Here is a 20,084-nt window from a genome sequence, read left to right on the forward strand (position 1 = left end):
CACCAGCCCCCCAGCTCCCATTGGCCGCAGTTCCTGGCCAATGGGAGTGCGGAGCCAGTGCTTGGGGCGGACGCAGCACGTGGAGCCCTGTGGCCCCCCTACTTGGAGCCAGACCTGCTGGCCGCTTCCGGGGTGCAGTGCGGTGCCAGGACAGGCAGGAACTAGCTTACCTTAGTCCTGCAGCACCACCGACCGGGCTTTGCTGACCGGCGCCACCAGGGTCCCTTTTCGACTAGGTGTTCTGGTAAAAACCGAACACCTGGCAACCCTACTGGAGCTGGGGTGTGTGTGTGTCAGTACCTGCTGCCCCACAGTTGGAACCCAGGGCCGCATGGCCAGCTTCCTGAAGTTCCACTGCTGGAGTCTGCCACCCAACCCCCTGCCCTCCACAACGTGGGTCAAGAACTCACCTGGCTCCTGCAGCATTGTGTCCCACCTCTCTCTCGAGGCGGTACAGGGTGATGCAACCAGGAGCCACAAGGAGGGAGGGGCCGATGCTTTGCTCCTCCCATCACCACCCAGGAGGATGTCATGGCTGCATGAAAAGCCCCTGGTGGCTGCATGAGGCCACAGTGGCCGCATTTGAGAAACGTTGCTTTAGATGACATGACTGAAATGTGAACAAACTTTTGAAAACGTACTATAAATAGCAGTTCTTAGGGCAGCTCGTCTCCCTTCAGTGCCCTTTAATGGATAAGAGCAGGACTACACTTCAAACAGCAGCCACAGGAAAAGCAATTATGAGACTGTGCTGCTATCAGCATTAGTAACTCCTGTTAGCATGAATACACGTGCATATCAATAGCCGAATACAATTTTAAGATTTTTAAACAGTACAGGCCCGGAAGAGGTATAAACAATTTGACATTCAGGGCCTGATCTAGCAAATCCTTAACACCAAGCCTATTGCAAAAAAAGTGGGACTAATTATGGTAGCAAATGCATCACTGTATTTGGCATTAAGTGTTTGCAGTGTTAGGACCTTAATTATTATAATCCTGATACTTGTAAATTAGGGGTTTTTTAGGGATAAAACTTAAACAAAGGTTTCTCTTTTCTAGATTGTGACTCAGACTAGATGCCCACATGGGAGCGTTGGAAAGGCCACTTAGGTCCTTATGGATCTACAACACGGGTTTTCAAACTTCATTGCACCGCAACCCCCTTCTGGCAACAAAATTACTACATGACCCCAGGAGAAGGGACTGAAGCCAGAACCCACCTGAGCCCCCCACCCCGAGTGTGTGTGTGTGTGTGTGTGTGTGTGTGTGTGGGGAACGAAAGCCAAAGTCTGCACCCCACGGCTCAAGGCAGGGAGGCCAAAGCCAAAGAGCTTCAGTCTCAGGTGGGAGGCCTGTAACCTGCGCCCCTCTACCCCGAGTCCCAGCCAGTCTAACGCCAGCTCTGGCGACCCCATTAAAAAGGGGTTGCGACCCACAGTTTGGGGTCTCAACCCACAGTTTGAGAACTGGTGCTCTCCTGGGACTATGGGTTTGGACATGTTGGGTTTCTCTCCTGCATAGGCCTTGGCTACACTCAGGACACTGTGAAGCGCGAGTGTAGTCGCGCTGCCAGCGCTGCGAGAGCTCTCTCAGCTCTACCTGTCCGAGGGGAGTAGCTTGCAGCGCTGCGAGCGAGCGTGCAGCGCTGCAGGCTTTGATTACACTGGCGCTTTACAGCGCTGTACTCGCTTCTCTCAGGGGGGTGTTTTTTCACACCCCTGAGTGCAGCAAGTTGCAGCGCTGTTCAGTGCCAGTGTAGCCAAGGCCTTAGCCGCTCTGTGGAGAATAGCTAAGATCAGCAGGGTGAGGGAAGGGAGTAATTTGCTTCCAACCTGAAGGAGATTTTTTTTGTAATACGTGAGCTAAAAATGATCAGCCATATCTGAGTGGAAGCAGAGTGGGGAAAAATACGCTTTCCTTATTAAAAAAATCTTGCTTTATCTTTGTGTCACTCATACACATCTGCCTCATTCATGGGGAAACTGGGTACAGTTTTCAAAAGCATCTAAAAGTATGTCTCCCCTGGAGCTGTAATTCCCAGCTCGAGGAGACATACCTGCACTCACTCTGATCAAGCATGTTAAAAATCGAGTGTAGCTGTAGCAGTGTGAGTGGTGGGAAGGGGTAACAGCTTTGAGTAGGTGCCCAGCCTCTTGGAAGGGCTCATACTCAGGGCAGCTAGCTCCTTCTGTTGCACTCTCGCTCCATCAGAGCTAGCAAGGGTATGGCTCCTCAAACTGGAATTTACGCCTAAAGATCAAAGTGTAGACGGGGAGTTAGGAGGCTAAGTTCCATTTTCAAAAGCGACTTAGATACTGGGGCCCTGCCCTTCGCAGATATTTCTGCATGTAATTCCCATGGAAATGAATGGGAGTTAGGTGTCTACATACCTCCTGAGCATCTGGGCCTTGGGGGCCTAGGTATCATTGCAAGTCAATGGTATTTACGCTTCTGCCGGTCAGATTTATAAAGCAAGTAGGTAACCAATGGGATTTTCACATAATCTGAACACCTAACTTGCAGTAGTTTCAGTGAGAGTTGGACACAGCCATTTTGAAAGCTCTACCAGGTGCCTATCTGCATCTTTAGGCAGCTAAATATCCAGGGGGCTGGAACAATGTATATAGTGGGGGTGCTGAGAGCCATTAACCCAAACTGTAACCCTGTATATGATGGAAACCACTTCAAACCAGGGGATGGGGCAGCACCCCTAGTTCTAGCACCTATCTGAACACCTTTAAGAATCTGGCCTCAAGTGCCTGAGTCACTTCTGGAAATGTCTGGAGTGACTTAGGTACTTTTGAAAATTTTATCCACTATCTGGTTTAGTGGGTGGGCAAATCGAGATGAATGTTACAAAAGACGAGGGATGCTGGCAGAGGGCTCTCCATACAGGCAGTTCTTTTTCGGAATGCTGTCCCTCACCCCAATGTCAGAAACAGACTAAATTTTTTGACCTTCCTGGCATGCTGCAAAGCTCATCTGTTTGAGCTGGCATTGCAGTGCCATAACGAGGGCGAGGCGAGTGAGGCACTTGCCTCGGGCACTCAGAGCCGAGGGGCGCAAGTGTCCCTGCTGGACCGAAAGCTGTGGCTCTCCCGGCTGCTGCTGCCTCTATGGCAACCAGAGACACTGGCCGGCAGAGGGCTGAGGGCGAGCAGCCGGCTGCTGCAAGTCAGGAAGGGGAGGGGGGAGAACAAAGGCACATAGGTGCTTCTCAGACGCAGCCCTCCCCTCCCCTGGCACCCACCTGGAGGAGATGCTGAGGGGGCTTCCGGTAGGAGACAGGATCATTGGCAGTGGACCTCACTCACCTGAGCAGCTGCTGGGGCTTTGGTGAGTGTTTGACTCTGTGAACCGCCACCTCCCGCCCAGCTATCACTCCTGCAAACTGGGCAAGGGGCAGCCCCATCCCCCACCCCCAGTGAGGCTATGGCGAGAGGCAGAAGAGGAGGAAGGAAGCCAGATATGGCAGTCCCTCCCCCCAGCACCCACCACCCCCTCCCAGAGCCCACACCCCCTCTCCGGCCCCCAAACTCTGTCCCAGAGCCTGCACCCCAGACTCCATCCCAGAGCCCAACCTCTCAACCGTCCTACATCCCAATCCCCTGTCCCAACCCAGGGCCTGCACCCCAGACCTCTTCCCCCCACCCAAACTCCCTCACAGAGCCTTAGGTAGGTGGGGGACAGAGTTTTTGGGGGGGCGGTCTCTGAGTGTTCTGGGCACCACCAAAATTTCTACAAACCTACTGCCCCTGATACTTGGATGGGGGGTGAGGAGGTGAGTCAGTGGATGGAGGGGGGCATCCATTTTCAGTATTTTAATTTTTGGTACTGCATTGATTGACTGGTGTGTGCTTAATATAGTGACCCCCTGGGTCTTTGAATGAGGCTTTATACTTGGCGGGGGGGCAAGCAGCGAGTTGGGGGTGAGCGGGTGGGCGAGCGGGTGGGCAAGCGGTGGGTGGGCAAAGTGGCGAGCAGTGAGCCAGCAGGGGTTCTAAGCCAGCATGTGGGTTTCTGGCAGGGGAGGGAGAACGTGAAAGGAGGCGAGTGGTGGGTGGGCGACTGACTTGGAGGGACGCTAGGGGGTGAAGAGGGTTGTGATGGTGGGGCCGAGCGGGGAGGGGGCGGGTCCTATTTTACTGCTGTGATCTGGTCACCCTGTGCGTGCTGTTTCTTCCCTCCCCCCCCCAAACCTTCCTTTTTGGCTGTGACGTTATTGACATAACATGGGACCGTATAGAACATGGGTGTAACCAAAGTCCTGTAGTGGCACCAAATCTTGTATAAAGGGGATCAAATTAGGTGTCTAAGACAAGGTTATGGTTTGCTGGTTATGATTATGCTCTGTTTATGTGTGTATCATTTTTGTAGTTAAAGTTATGAAGGTTGGCTCTATACTGTCTGTATTTCAAACTTATGCTATGCTTCTGTGTGACATCCCAGACAAGTTGGTGTTAGCTCTGCCTAGCCTGCTCGATGGCCTATTAAGGACCATCAGCTATACAATTGACCGATGGAGAGAAGGCAAATATGCCTTGTAACTCAGCAAAGTATGCAGGGACTTGCCCATGTGACTCCAGACTCCATTTTGCTGTAATATTCCACAGTGAGAACAAAGAGGTGTTCTTACACCTGGAAAAGACTATAAAAGGCTGATGCCTCATTTCCATCTTGTCTTCAATCCTGCTTCTTACCTCTGGAGGGACTTTGCTACAAACTGAAGCTCTGAACAAAGGACTGAATGACCCATCCCAGCTGGGGATTTATTCCAGAGACTTAATTAAACCTGCAGTTTATTCTATCACTGCTACAAACCTGAACCAAGAACTTTGCCATTACTGTATGTAATTGATTCCATTTAACCAATTCTAGCTCTCGTATATATATATATATATTTTCCTTTTATGAATAAACCTTTAGATTTTAGATTCTAAAGGATTGGCAATGGCGTGATTTGTGGGTAAGATCTGGTTTGTATATTGGCCTGTGTCGGGGGCTTGGTCCTTTGGGATTGGGAGAACCCTTTTTCTTTTACTGGGGTATTGGTTTTCATAACCATTTGTCCCCATAATGAGTGGCACTGGTGGTGATATTGGGAAACTGGAGTGTCTAAGGGAATTGCTTGTGTGACTTGTGGTTAGCCAGTGGGGTGAGACCAAAGTCCTCTTTGTCCCTGCTGGTTCGGTTTGCCTTAGAGGTGGAAAACTCCCAGCCTTGGGCTGTAACTGCCCTGTTTTAAGCAATTTATCCTGAATTGATACTCTCAGTTGGGTCGTCACAGTGGCATAGTCGTGCTAGGATCCACAGAACTGGGTCAATTAAGCTTTGGGTCAGAACCCCATGCTATCCAAATTTGAATTTTGGGATTGAGAGTTTGGTTGGTTAAAGAGCAGTTGCAATGGGTGAGCAAAGAGCATATGAGGGCTTTGACAAAAAAGCCCTGGAAAATTTGTGTTCAGAAAAGGGGATAAGGTTTAGAAAGAAAGCTACAAATTAAGAACTGAGAAATCTGTTAATGGCCAGTAATCAGAAGGCAGGAGCACAGCCCTTACCTGATGCTATAGAAGCTGCAGAAGCAATTGGAATGCAAAAGGCAGCAAGTAAACTGCAACTTGAGCATGAACAAAAACTGGCAGAAATTTGATTGCAGGAACTAGAAGCTAAGGCAAAAGTGGAAAGACTTCAGCTCCAAGTCAAAAACACAAGGGAAGAACAGCAGAAACTGTATCCTCTTAAAAGTCCAGGTTCTAACAATGTTAGTATGTTGTTGTCTGGGTGTAACCAAATGTACCCCAACACTGCCAGCTTTTATGTAAATGCTGTTACTGTGTGTTCAGTAGAGGGTGCCAATGCTATGTATGGGAGTGGTAATGAAAAATTCATAGTGTGTGTAAAAGTCAATGGTAAAAGCTGTTTAGGGCAAATTATGGCTTCTAACATCACTCTTGTTAAAGCAGATCTTGTCAAAGAGGAAGATTACTTACCAAATCAGAGTGTGAATGTTGTAGTCCTCTATGAGTTTACTGTAAGTGTGCCTTTAGCCAGAATCCACCTTGAATGGAATGGTACTCAGCATGAAGTTATAGCTGGTGTAAGGAAGTTATTGCCTAAGGATCTTTTGATTGGAGAAAATGTTAAAGCTTTGTTCAGTCCAGGTAGCCAGTCACAGGACGGGAATGATCTTAAACCTGTGTCTATTGTGGGCAATGATTTGCCTGGGGAGGGTTTCTCCAAAGGTTTGTCTGAGGAGAAGGGCTGTTTGTCTGTAAATGAAGTTTCTGAATGTCTGTCTAATGTCTCAGAAGTAAATCAGGAGTTAGATCAAGAGCAGAAAGATCTCATTGGTCAGGAAAATGTTTCTCGGGAGCAGATTAAAGTGGATGGTCAGGTGAAAGCCCTAACTGAGGAAGGAAAGGGTAGATTTTGGATGGGCGATGGATTGTTGGCTAGTGCAGCTTGTAAAAGTGGACCTGAAAAGGGTAACTGATTTGCTGGAAGTAGCTCAGGGCAGTGAGAAGAGCAGCCGTTTATCTGTTGGGAGTGGCAATGTGCCTGGTAAGGAAAGTCTGGACGAGCCTAGGCAGCCTTGTGAGCTGATGGGTTTATCTAGTCTTTGGGAAGGCAAGGATAGTGGAAGATGGGTTTGTTTCCGCGGGGCGGGAGGCTCTGGGGGGGATTGTTTCCGCGGGGCCGGGCGACGCTGGGTGTGGGTGTGTGTTTCGGGGTGGGGGGGAGGCTGGGCAGCGCTGGGGGGGGGGCGCGCAATTTTATATTCTTGCCTCGGGCGCAAATATAGCTAATTACGGCTCTGTGGCATTGGCTGAGGTGGGGTATTTGTCTCATGGGACAGTATGGTGGAGGTGTGAAGCTGCACTAATCACACAAGTGGTGATTACTCGAGGTATGGTAGAGTGGAAAGAAGCAGCGCTGCCGTTGGGGCTAATTTATGCTTTGCAGCTGCTACATTGTGTTTTTAAGTGTTTGTCAAGGGCTCTGAGAGCTTTGGACAGACTCCCTTTGGAATGGAATTTCCTTCCAACCAACAGCTAAATAAATCAATTAAGTTGTCCAGGTGTCCTTCTCTACTGAGGCAATCCAGGATGGTAGCTGGTCTCTGTGACTTCTGCACTCCTCCTCTGGCTTCAGACAGTTAGAAACATACTTGTTCATAAACGTACACGTTTGATACTTTTATGCAGTTAATTAGGCTTATTGGCTGAGAGGATAAGACTTTTTTTTTTTTAAACCTCAACTTTTCTACTATGATATCAGAGGCAGAGCAACAGAGGTGTTTGGAAAAGTGAAGAAAAGTAAAAAATGAGAGCTAGTAAAAAATCTGAATTTGTGTACCATGTGCAATTATGATATTTCGAACAAATATTTCATTAAATATTGAAATATTGATTTTTTTTTCATGGAAGTTCCAAAAAACTTTGTGGAAATATTGAAATGCAATGTTTTAACATTCCTGAATCAAAATGTTTCAGTTCATTTCAGGTAAATTTGACATTAATCTGTGTTTATCTGAGCTACTGCCGTGCCTTATGGGAGTTGTAGTTCAGGTGCCTCAAACATCCATTCTTTCTTATGGACAGCGTCTCCTCCTGGATTATATCTCCTGTGATCACATGACTCCCGTGATGCACTGCATTGATTCAACCAGATAGGAGATCATGGTGAGCATAGGAAATGTAGGAAAAGCCAGGGAGCCCAGCCCATAGCAGAAAATGGGAGCATGATGCACCCAAACTACAACTCCCAGGAGGCACCATGATAGCTCAGAAAACAGATTAATGTCAAACTGACCAGAAAGGTTTTGATTTAACAAACTGAAAGGGGAGCAGTGGGGGTAAAAAACCTAACTGGCTTCAAGACTGAGCTCGATAAGTTTATGGAGGGGATGGTATGACAGGACTGCCTCCAATGGCATGTAGCTGATCTGCAACTACGAGCAGCAAATATCTCCAATGGCTGGTGATGGGACACTAGATGGGGAGGGCTCTGAGTTACTACAGAGAATTCTTTCCCAGGTGTCTGGCAAGTGGGTCTTGCCCACATGCTCAGGGTCCAACTGATCCTCATATTAGTGGTCAGGAAGGAATTTTCCCTCAGGTCAGATTGGCAGAGACTCTAGGGTTTTTCACCTTCCTCTACAGCATGGGGCACGAGTCACTTGCTGGTTTAAACTAGTGTAGATGATGGATTTTCTGTAACTGGAAGTCTTTAAACCATGATTTGAGGACTTCAGTAACTCAGCCAGAGGTTAGGGGTCTATTACAGGAGTGGGTGGGTGAGGTTCTGTGTCCTGCAATGTGCAGGAGGTCAGACTAGATGATCATGATGGTCCCTTCTGGCCTTAAAGTTTGTGAGAAATATTTTGATTTAGGTCACCCTGACCTACTATTTAGATTTTGTTTAGGTTTTCCCAATGTAAAATCAGGAAAATTGAAATTTTTCCCAGGGAAAATTTTGATTTTGCAGAAACTGTATTTTCTATCAGAAACATTTTAAAGGAGAAATTTTCTGACTATCTTTTTTGAAAAATATACTTCAAAGTAAAGGCTAATTTCTGCTCTACTTTACTCTGATGTAAATGCAATAAACCTCAACAAATCCCTGGGGGTAACTCTGGAGTTACTAATAATCACATAAGTGCTAGTGCTCACACTGGAATGATCTGATAGTTCATCCTAGGCAATATCGCTGAGCAGGCCTTAGTAATGGCAGTCAGTATCATCACCCTCAGGTCAGATTTATGTGCAGTTTGTTCCTCGATCCACATCATAGGCGTTTACTTAATTCTCTTCGCAGTGCTTGTTAATGATTAATAAAGGAATATGCACATTGGTTTTGGAATCTAACCTTATCTTATCACAACTACATTGTCACTGCAAAGCACAGCCATGAAAAGCAGGGAACAGAAACTACACTGAAACAGTTTCTTTAAGATCGTCCAGCAGATTGGCAAAGAGAAATCAACACTTTTGAGAGTCATTCAGTGTGTATGTGTGTATGAGGAGTTATGTGCATCCAGGTGCCACTGATAGTAGATTTTTGTTCATGTGAGAATATCTGAGAATTTATCCAAGACTTTTAAAAGACAATCTTCACAGCGAAGGTAAGAAAACATAATCTGTATGTATTAGTTTAAAATGGATTAATGATTTTATAATGTATTTTTATAAACAAATCAAATAATTTAATCAGAATCAATCTAAATTGGAGTTAGTTTTAAAAATATTTCCTGGGGTTAGAAATGGCATTTGAAAAAGGCTTTCGATTTTCCAACTGTGTTACCAGTTAACTGCTAAATATTCTGGCATAAGGAATTGGGTCTGAAATACAGCTTTAAAAAAACACTAACACTGGGAACAGTGAGTGTGGTAACATGTTGCTCTTGTATTCACTTTTCAGCTGTAACTTAGGCCCTGAGCCTGCAATGAGTGCTGCTTGGGTGTGTCGTCATGTCCACAGAAGTTAGTAACGCCACTTAATGCACTACCGGAAGGCACTCAAATACTATGGTGATGAGTATGGCACAACAACCTTTATAGAATAAAACAGAACAGAACACGCAGAGCCCCACTGACTTCAGTAAGGCTCTTGTGAGCACATGGGTCCTCCCATATAGGGCTCAGTGCAGGATCAGAGCCTTAGTGTTCATTGCGTAACCTCTCTTTACATGTGTTCAGTCTTTATTCATGGAGCAACTAAGAAGCTCCTAGAATACCAAAAGCTAACCTTATGTTACACTCAGTTGCTAGTATGGAGCTTGAGCTAAGCTTTAAACTCCATAAAAAGAAGAACAGGAGTACTTGTGGCAACTCCATGTTTATTTTCAATTCATACTCATTTGTGTGTGTCAGCCTTGATTCTCCATTGTTCTGCACCACATGGGGTCATTTACCTCAGTACATGGTGGGTGCAAAGTGGGTGTAAAATGCTGCCAGAATGGAATAGGCACATTTTACACCCAGTCAGCACTGGTGTAAACACAAATTTCACAGCATTAGAGACTCAGGCCCCACATGAATGTAGGGGGCCAGATCCTGCTCCTATTTATTTAAAAGTGTTCATCTTTGACATTGAGTTTAATAGGTGCAGGAGCAGGCCCAGGATCTGCCAGTACAAGAGATTTAAAGCAAAATTTAGTCTTAACGACTATGCAATATTAAGGTTATACAAGTAGCTGGTTGATAGTTTTCCAGCTATTTGGTATGCTGGCTGAAAATGCTGTTTTATCAAAATTGAGACTTTCTGTGGGAATGTATTAATTTCATCGACATTTCATATAGAAAAAAAATGAAATGAAGCATTTGAATAATGGCACAACATTTTGTTCACCCTTATCAGAACAGAACATCTTGATTTTCAATTTCAAAATGATTTTTCATTTCAATATTTTATATTTTATATTCTATTATAAATGGCAATAGAATAGAAAATTTTTAAAAAGTCAAAACTGTAATGAAACACTTTGATTTTATTGAAACAAAATATTTTGATTGACCAGAAATGAATTTTCATTTTTGAAAATTTAATTAATCAGGAAATTATAATTTTGTTTCTATTCCAATTCAGAAGGAAAACAAAATCTGAAATCATGGAATTTTTTCTAGTTGCACGGGTACAACAGAAAGTGCAAGTTAATAACTTTGGATTTGCTTCCTGGCCTGGAGAGTTACCTCTATTATTTCTATTAATACTGGAGCTAATTACATGCAAACATTGCCAGATTTTGTGTGGTGAGACTAAATGCTGCAAAAGAAAGAGAAGTTCCATTTTATTAGGAATTGGATCCTGTCTTTTTCAGCTGCTTAATAACGGACTTTTCACCACACAAAATGTGAGAACGAGCTAGCCTTTAAATTACAATTAAATGAACTGAAAAGGCATTTCGTTTGTTTGTTTATTTCACCTGCCAGGACCTGATTTCAGGGTTCTAGCTATTTTGCAAGAGTTAATCACAGCACAAATAGTTCCAGTGGGGGAGGGAGCCACATACATCCTGCAGATTCCTTTAAGGGTCTTGATCCTAGGAAGTGCTACAAATTCAACTGAGGCAGAAATTTGCCTTTTCCACACAGCTATAATCACTAAATCCCTATTTGTTATTAATACAGTCCCTTAAATACAGGCTCTTACTGTAACATAGCAAGGTACTGGATTTGTTCAAGAGAAATAAAATGTCATGCCAGCTTTTTTCCCCATGTAGTATTGCTTTTAAAAGCAAGGAGAAATAAACCATTTTTATAGGGAACCCACAATGTCACTGCTGTGCTATTAATTTGTACAGGTTCCAGAGTAAGGATCTAGGGCCTGGTCTACACTAGGCATTTATGTCGAAGTTAGCGCCGTTACATCGAATTAACCCTGCACCCGTCCACACCGCAAAGGTATTTAGTTCGACATAGAGGTCTCTTTAATTCGACTTCTGTACTCCTCCCCGACGAGGGGAGTAGCGCTAAATTCGACATGGCCATGTCGAATTACGCTAGGTGTGGATGGAAATCGACGCTAATAGCTCCGGGAGCTATCCCACAGTGCACCACTCTGTTGACGCTCTGGACAGCAGTACGAGCTCGGATGCTCTGAACTGCCACACAGGAAAAGCCCCGGGAAAATTTGAATTTGAATTCCTTTTCCTGTCTGGCCAGTTTGAATCTCATTTCCTGTCTGGACATCGTGGCGAGCTCAGCAGCACTGGCAACGATGCAGAGCTCTCCAGCAGTGATGGCCGTGCAATCTCAGAATAGAAAGAGGGCCCCAGCATGGACTGATCGGGAAGTCTTGGATCTCATCGCTGTGTGGGGCGATGAGTCCGTGCTTTCCGAGCTGCGATCCAAAAGACGGAATGCAAAGATCTACGAGAAGATCTCTAAAGACATGGCAGAGAGAGGATACAGCCGGGATGTAACGCAGTGCCGCGTGAAAATCAAGGAGCTGAGACAAGGCTACCAGAAGACCAAAGAGGCAAACGGACGCTCCGGATCCCATCCCCAGACATCCCGTTTCTACGAGGCACTGCATTCCATCCTCGGTGCGGCCGCCACCACTACCCCACCAGTGACCGTGGACTCTGAGGATGGGATAGTGTCCACGGCTGGATCCTCGGACATGTTAGCGGACGGGGAAGATGAGGAAGGAGATGAGGAGGACGAGGCAGTCGACAGCGCTCACAACGCTGATTTCCCCGACAGCCAGGATCTCTTCATCACCCTTACAGAGATCCCCTACCAACCCTCCCCAGCCGGTACCCCGGACACAGAATCTGGGGAAGGATCAGCCAGTAAGTGTTGTAAAAATCTAAACATTTATTTGTAACAGAACAGGAATATTAACAATTTAAAAAATGGGTTTCTCATGATTAGTTTGATTAGCTTAACGGTTCAGTCATGGGCAGTGCAACTATTGAAAAAAAATCTAGCAATGTCCGGTTTTGCATGATTGTCCTGCCCAAGCCGCTCTACTGGTTAGTCACTGCTACAGCAGCTACAGTAAAATGCGGTCTATATGTCCGGGGATGGAGCAGAAATCCTCCTGTGACATCTCGAGGAAGCTCTCCTGGAGGTAATTGGAAATCCGCTGCATTAGGTTCTTGGGGAGAGCGGCCTTATTGGGTCCTCCGTAGTAGGACACGTTGCCACGCCACGAGACTATCAAGTACTCTGGAATCATTGCTCTGCACAGCATGGCGGCATACGGCCCTGGTCTTTGCAGGCTTTCCCGGAGCATTCTCTCTTTCTCGCTGTCAGAGATCCTCATGAGGGTGATGTCGCTCATGATGACCTGCTTTGAATGAGGTAGGGGAATGTTAGTGTTGGGACTGCTTTGCCGTTCCTTTACAGAACTGTAACCGCTGGTTTGCAGCCACGCGGTAGAGGCGGGAGAGGGGCAGCCGAAAGGGATCGTTCCCGGGGACAGCCGCGAGGGTGTGGGACAGGAGCAGACTTCCTGCTTGCCGAATTGCTGGCAGCAGGGACCGACATTGATTTCAATGTGAAATGAGGCCATTGCTAATATTAAAGTTTTAAGCTGCCACAAGTCTACGGCTTACCATGTCTGCCTGCAACAGAAATTCCGTTCTCCTGAGAGGCTTCTCAAATGTGCTGTAGAAGACCCCAGGCACTGAATGCGAAGGCCGAGAATTCGACCTTGTGCTGAGTGCGCATGTGAGAGGTGCTGTGCATGGTCTTGTTAACAGAGAAAGACTATGTTCTTTGTTCACAACTACATTTATCTTTCTGAGGAATTCACTCCCTTTTTCCCATTCCCACAGCCCCATCTGCGACTGTCTCACAACCTAGCCTGTCATCACACTCCCAGAGGCTAGCGCGGATTAGGCATAAGAAGAAGAGGACACGGGAGGACATGTTCTCGGAGCTTATAGCCTGCTCCAGAGCCCAGGCAGCACAGCAGACCCAGTGGCGGGAGAACTTGACCCGAATGCACCAAGCCAACATGGATCGGGAGGAGAGGTGGCGTCAGGAAGACCAGCAGGCGACTCAAACCCTGCTTGGACTAATGAGGGAGCAAACGGACACGCTCCGGCGCCTTGTGGATGTTCTGCAGGAACGGAGGCAGGAGGACAGAGCCCCGCTGCAGTCCATCTCTAACCGCCCTCCCCCGCCACCAAGTCCCATACTCCCCTCACCCAAAGTGCACAGAAGGAGAGGCGGCAGAGTCCCTGCTAACTCTCACTCCACCCCTGCAGAGAGCTCGAGCAGCAGAAGGCTCTCATTCCCCAAAATTTGACAAGTTCTTTCCTTCCCGCCTGACACAAGCCCCCGTCCAAGTTTCACTTTCCCAGTTCCATGTTTGGTTGATAATAAAAAATACGTTTCTGTTAACTACTGTTTCCATCATGTTCTTTTGCAGGAGGGGGGGATAGGGGGTTGGTAATTCGACAGGACAGTCACCTTTGGCAGGGTATATAGTCGGGGGCAGGCACAGCAGCAGGGCACATACATAGTGCAGTGATGCAGTGACTAGTTACCCTGGTTAGTCTGGGAGGTTGTTTTCATGTTATGTGGTGGGGGGTGGGTTGCTCTGTGACTTTGTGGCAGGGGAGGGCAGTTACAGATCTTAAGCGGCGGTCCTTAGGCAGGATCACAGAGCCACACAGCAGGGGATCTGTAACCGTCCTCCCCCTGCCACAAAGTCACATAGACCCCCCCATACACACAGTCCCTATCAGGAGGGGTGACAGGCTCCGTTGAAACAACCATCCCACCGCAGCGGAGCCTGTCAATCCTTGAGTTTAGAAGCTGCATTCGCGCCACTACAGTACACCCGCTCCGCACCACAGTCTGCGTCCCAGTTTTAAAAAATTCCCGCGAATACAGTATTAAAGAAAACGGTGTGCTTTAACAAAGTAGAACTATTTTTATTTTGAAACGTGTGTTGGAAGTGGGGTGAAGGGGGTATGTAACTGGATAGGATAGTCAACATTAACTGGGCAAAGAAATGGGGGCAGGTTTAGCTTCTCAATACACAAACTTTAAAGTCACAGGTTACCCTGCTCACTCAGGAACTTTGCTTTCAAAGCCTCCCGGATGCACAGCGCTTCCCGCTGGTCTCTTCTAATCGCCCGGCTGTCTGGCTGTGAGTAATCAGCAGCCAGGCTATTTTCCTCAACCTCCCACCCCGCCATAAAGGTCTCCCCCTTGCTCTCACAGAGATTGTGGAGCACACAGCAAGCTGCAATAACAATGGGGATATTGGTTTCGCTGAGATCACAGCGAGTCAGTAAGCTTCTCCATCTCCCCTTGAGACGGCCAAAAGCACACTCCACCACCATTCTGCACTTGCTCAGCCGGTAGTTGAAGAGTTCTTTTTCAGTGTCCAGGGCGCCAGTATAGGGCTTCATGAGCCAGGGCATTAGCGGGTAGGCTGGGTCCCCGAGGATGACTATAGGCATCTCCACATCCCCAAGAGTTATTTTGTGGTCCGGGAAGTAAATACCTTGCTGCAGCCGTCTAAACAGACCAGAGTTCCTGAAAACACGAGCGTCATGAACCTTGCCCGGCCATCCCACGTAGATGTTGGTAAAACGTCCCCTGTGGTCCACCAGTGCTTGCAGCACCATGGAAAAGTAGCCCTTTCTGTTAATGTACTGGCTGGCCTGGTGTTCCGGTGCCAGGATAGGGATGTGAGTTCCATCTATGGCCCCACCGCAGTTTGGGAATCCCATCGCTGCGAAGCCATCTATGATCGCCTCCACGTTTCCCAGGGTGACTACCTTTGGCAGCAGTACATCAACGATTGCCTTGGCTACTTGCATCACAACAACCCCCACGGTAGATTTGCCCACCCCAAACTGGTTCGCGACTGACCGGTAGCTGTCTGGCGTTGCAAGCTTCCACAGGGCTATGGCCACTCGCTTCTGGACAGTCAGGGCTGCTCGCATCCGGGTGTCATTGCGCTTCAGGGCAGGGGACAGCAACTCACAAAGTTCCAGGAAAGTTCCCTTCCGCATGCGAAAGTTTCGCAGCCACTGGGATTCATCCCAGACCTGCAGCACTATGCGGTCCCACCACTCAGTGCTTGTTTCCCGTGCCCAGAATCTCCTTTCGACGGCATCAACATGACCCATTGCCACCGTGATGTTCTCGGCGCTGGGTCCCCTGCTTTCTGAGAGGTCTGTGCTACTCTCAGACTTCAGGCCATCACCGCGTTGACGTAGCCTCCTCGCCTGACTTTTCTGCATCTGCCTCAGGGAAAGGTGTATGATAAGTTGCGAGGCGTTGAGAGCGGCCACAACTGCAGTGATGGTTGCAGCAGGCTCCATGCTCGCAGTGCTGTGGCGTCCGCGCTGTCACTGACTAGAAAAGTGCGCGAACTGATTTCCCGCCGGCGCTTTCAGGGAGGGAGGGCGGGAGTGATGGACGGATGACGACAGTTACCCAAAAGCACCCTGGACACCTTTTTTTTACCCAGAAGGCATTTGCGGCTCCACCCAGAATTCCAATGGGCAGCGGGGACTCCGGGAACTGTGGGATAGCTGACCACAGTGCACCACTTCCAATGTCGACGCTTTCCCCGTTAGTGTGGACTCACAAAGTCGAATTACTGTCCTTAGTGTGGACACACACGTTCGACTTTGCAATATCGATTCCAAAAATTCGATTTAAGTAAAATCGAACTACTCTCGTAGTGTAGACAAGGCCTGGGTGTCACAAAGCAAGGTCTATTTAAAGGCAACAGAAGTTTGTTCCAGGGAGTAAAGGTTGTGGCCACAAAATAGTGTCCTTTCATTCTCATCCTCTTCCTGAATGCATGAGTTTAATTCCCTAAAGTGAAAAGTGTGCAAGCCACGACAGGCAATCTGGGTCCCTCCCGCATACAGTAACTCCTCGCTTAACGTTGTAGTTATGTTCCTGAAAAATGCGACTTTAAGTGAAATGATGTTAAGCGAATCCAATTTCCCCATAAGAATTAATGTAAATAGGGGGGATTAGGTTCCAGGGAAAATTTTTTTTGCCAGACAAAAAGCATTATATACATTTTAAACAAGTAATTTAATAGAGGTACTGTACTATAGTTAGGAGGTGCCCCTGCCTTACCCCACACAGGCACAGCCCACTGGCACTGGAGATGAGGCAGGCAAGGAGGCTGAAGGTGCTGGAAGCTAGGAGAAGCACGTTGCACAACAGTGGCAGCTTCCCCTACTCTGCAAGCACCTGGGGCGAGGGCTCAACCCTCAGCCCACCCACTCCTCCTCTTCCCCCAAGCCCCCATCCTTAACCCACCCCTTCTTCCCCCCCACCTCCTCCCCCTTTACTTCCCACACTGCATCCTCCCTCCTCCCCCCTCCCTCCCTTCTAAATGCCGCAAGCCAGCTGATTGCCTGGGGCTGGCTCTAGGTTTTTTGCCACCCCAAGCAAAAAATTTTTTGGCTGCCCCCCCCACCCCAGCCCTGGGCTCTCCCCGCATCCCCCTGCCGCCCCAGCACTGGGATCCTCCCCCATCTGCACCCCCTGTCGCCCCAGAGCTGGACTCTCCCCCCCACCCGCACTCCCTGCTGCCCCAGCCCTGGGCTCCCCCCCTCCCAGTGCTGACTCTGCCCACTCCCCCCTCACCTCCAGCTGGTCCGGCGCTGGCAGGGTGAGGGTAAGCAGTGAGGCTCCAGGGCCGCGCCTCAGCTCAGGGTCCCTCCAGCCAGGGCTCCCACCTCCAGGACCGGCCGGGACCCGGAAGGGCAGAGCCAGGGGACTACCCGGCAGGGGGCTGAGGAGCCAGGGCAGGGCAGCCCCAGAGGAAGCGGAGCCCCGGAGAGCCGGACGCGGGTCCTGCACGGCAGCGCCCCGGGCACCGGTCCCCACTATGGCCCTGCTGCTGCTGCTGGCCGCCCTGCCGCAGTCCTTGGGTGGCTCGGCCCACTTCACCCAGCCCCAGCTGCAGTGCTGGGGGGCGGCCGCCCTGTGGCACCCGCAGGCGGCTCCGTGCGCCCGAGTGTCCCGCGCTCGGAGCCTGCCCGGCCATAAGGTGCGGGCGCTGCTCCCCGATGTGAACCGCAGCGGCCCCACGGCGCTCCCCATGCAGGATGCGCTGCTGCTGCCAGGGCCGGCTCTAGGCTTTTGCGGCCCCAAGCGCAGAAAGAAAGGAGAGAAAAAAAAAAAAAAAAGGCTGTCTGGAATGCCGCCCCTGAAAATGTACCGCCCCAAGCAGGTGCTTGGTTTGCTGGTGCCTGGGGCCGGCCCTGGGCAGGAGGCAGGGGAGGGAGGGGGAAACCTGCACGCCAAGTCCTCGCTCCTTCCCTCTCCCTCCTGCCAGGGAAATCAGCTGCGTTTAGGGGGGCAGGAGGGAGGGGAGAGGAGCGAGGATTCGGCACGCAGGCTTCCTCTCCCTCCCCCCACTTCCTGCCTGGGGCAATCAGCTGGCTTGCGGCGTTTGGGAGACGGGAGGGAGGGGGAGCCTGCGTGCCAAGTCCTTGTTCCTCTCCCCTCCCTCCTGCCTCCAAAACGCCGCAAGCCTGCTGATTGCCGCGGGCAAGAGGTGGGGGAGGAGAGGGAAGGCGCTGATCCATGGGGTCTGCTGGTGGGCGGGAGGCGTTGTGGGGCGGGGCGTAGGGAGGCTGCCAGCTGTGGAGAAAGCTGGCAGCCAAACAACAAAAGAGTGGAGCATTGCACAACTTTAAATGAGCATATTCCCTAATTGATCAGCAACGTAACAATGAAATAACGTTAACCAGGACGACTTAAAGTGAGGAGTTACTGTACACCTTATAAATGTTAGGGTTACAATAAAACAAACTACAACTATTAGGAAACTGGGATTGCGCAGCATCTCTACTTGGAGCTGGGGTGTGATTCCCAGCTTAAGTAGATATACTTGCACTAGCTCTCATTGAACTAGTGCACTAAAAATAGTAGTGTAGCCGTGGTAACGTGGGCAACAGCAAGTAGTGGCATGGGCTAGCTGCCCTGCGTACATACTCACGGGGTCTGGACAGGTTTATGCTCAGGTGGATAGCCTGTGCCACTGCACCTACGCTACTATTTTAGTAGGTTAGCTTGATGAGAGCTAGCATAAGTATGTCTCTGTGAGTTGAGCCTCACAGACTCACATGGAGATGTGACCCGGGAAATGCAGTGCTAAGGTTGTACTCTCACACAGGACAATCCATACAACCTTAACTCTGCCCTCTTTGGGATGCCAGCAGAAGTTTGCTTTTGGGAGTGGGGCTATTTGTCTTTTCTGACCAGAGTAAAGTGCAGAAAAATTAAATTAGGACATACCCTAATGTACGGATAGCCTCTTTTATTGTGACTGCACAAATGGAAACCAGGAAACGCAGCTCAATGTGTCCTGTTGTCTCTGTCAGTCAGCAGCTAGTAGTCTCAGGATCAATGGTACCACACAGAGCGTACTGAGAGTCTTGTTGAACTGTGTGAATAAAGATTCTGAGTAGGAGCTGTATTGCGCACAGAGAAAATAGCAATTTTTTGTAGGGGGAAGTAAAGTACCGTGATGTATTCCCAGTTCCTCTTGGTTCTCTGCAGGGATAGAGATAGGGTTGTGTAGCTGCCTTGTGTGCCAAGTGTCACCTTATCTGCACAGATGCAAATATCAGCTATATTGTAGCCCTGTCACAGCTGGGAATATAAGAAATGTAGATGATATTGTAACTGCAGGGAAATAAAACTATTAATATATAACTGACAGGTGAATGGGATTTGTGTGCAGCTGTATTGGGCAGTAATAAGACTAATATCAGTGCTTTCGAAAATCATGTTTTAACCAATATTCATTGTATTTTGCATGGTCAGTAATTCTCTGGAAACAGAACCAATATGCATAGATTAGGAAGCCGCAGATTTTTATTTGGTAAATGTCAATAAATGTTGATTACACACAAACCAAAGAAAAACAATATTTCCATTGGTCATAAGCAAAATTTACCAATAGGCAAGTAAGAAAAATGCTGCTTGAGAACTTATTAGAGTTTGGTTTCAGGATCTTTACTTTGTATATTTTGACAGCTGATACTGACAATCTGTGTAGTAACGGTTATAAAGCTTTAACTTTTTGAATCTCAATGTCTACTGTCATTAAATAGTTATTGTCTGCCCCTTCCTGTTGTTACCCCCCCCATAATTTCCCAGAACTCTGAAAATTTACATTTAAATTTGTGCAACTGTGAAAATTTAAATTGATACAAATAAAAATGCTTAAAAATAAACATTGATATTAGCCATGAAAATTACAAAACCAAACCCAAAACTCAAATTCTGCCAAGCCTTGTTGTGAGGAAATAAAATGGGCTTGAAACCAGTGTGGATTCTAGCAGAGGACACGCAATGGCACAAAGCCCACACAGAAGGGGTTTCAGAGGAGCACTATTCCCACAAAACCCACTATGCTGGGGGTCCCAGAGCCAGCCAGAATAGCTTTAAAAGTGTGTGGTGCTGGCCAGAGCGGAAATGTACTGAGGGAGCCTGGAGCTGTACTGATTAAACACATCCCATGGGTAGCCTCAGGCATGAATCAAACCCCATCCAATTACTTTAGAGAGGACAGTTACATGAGTGACCATAGAGTTCTTTAGTCTGCCAGAACACTAGTAGCAGCAAG

The 20,084-nt window shown here is 48.2% G+C and overlaps 1 protein-coding gene across 5 annotated transcripts in view; it reads left to right on the forward strand.

Moving 5' to 3' along the window:
- The first annotated feature begins 8,902 nt into the window (after positions 1-8,902).
- IGSF5 (immunoglobulin superfamily member 5) overlaps positions 8,903-20,084 on the forward strand; it is a 55,972-nt gene continuing 44,790 nt past the window's right edge. For all 5 annotated transcript variants that reach the window (XM_054049402.1, XM_054049368.1, XM_054049384.1 and 2 more), the window contains exon 1: positions 8,903-9,126. The gene's annotated coding sequence lies outside the window, so the exon portion shown is untranslated. The remainder of the gene's footprint in view (positions 9,127-20,084) is intronic.

Source organism: Malaclemys terrapin, chromosome 1 (genome assembly GCF_027887155.1).
Source record: "Malaclemys terrapin pileata isolate rMalTer1 chromosome 1, rMalTer1.hap1, whole genome shotgun sequence".
Classification (NCBI taxonomy): Eukaryota; Metazoa; Chordata; order Testudines; family Emydidae; genus Malaclemys; species Malaclemys terrapin.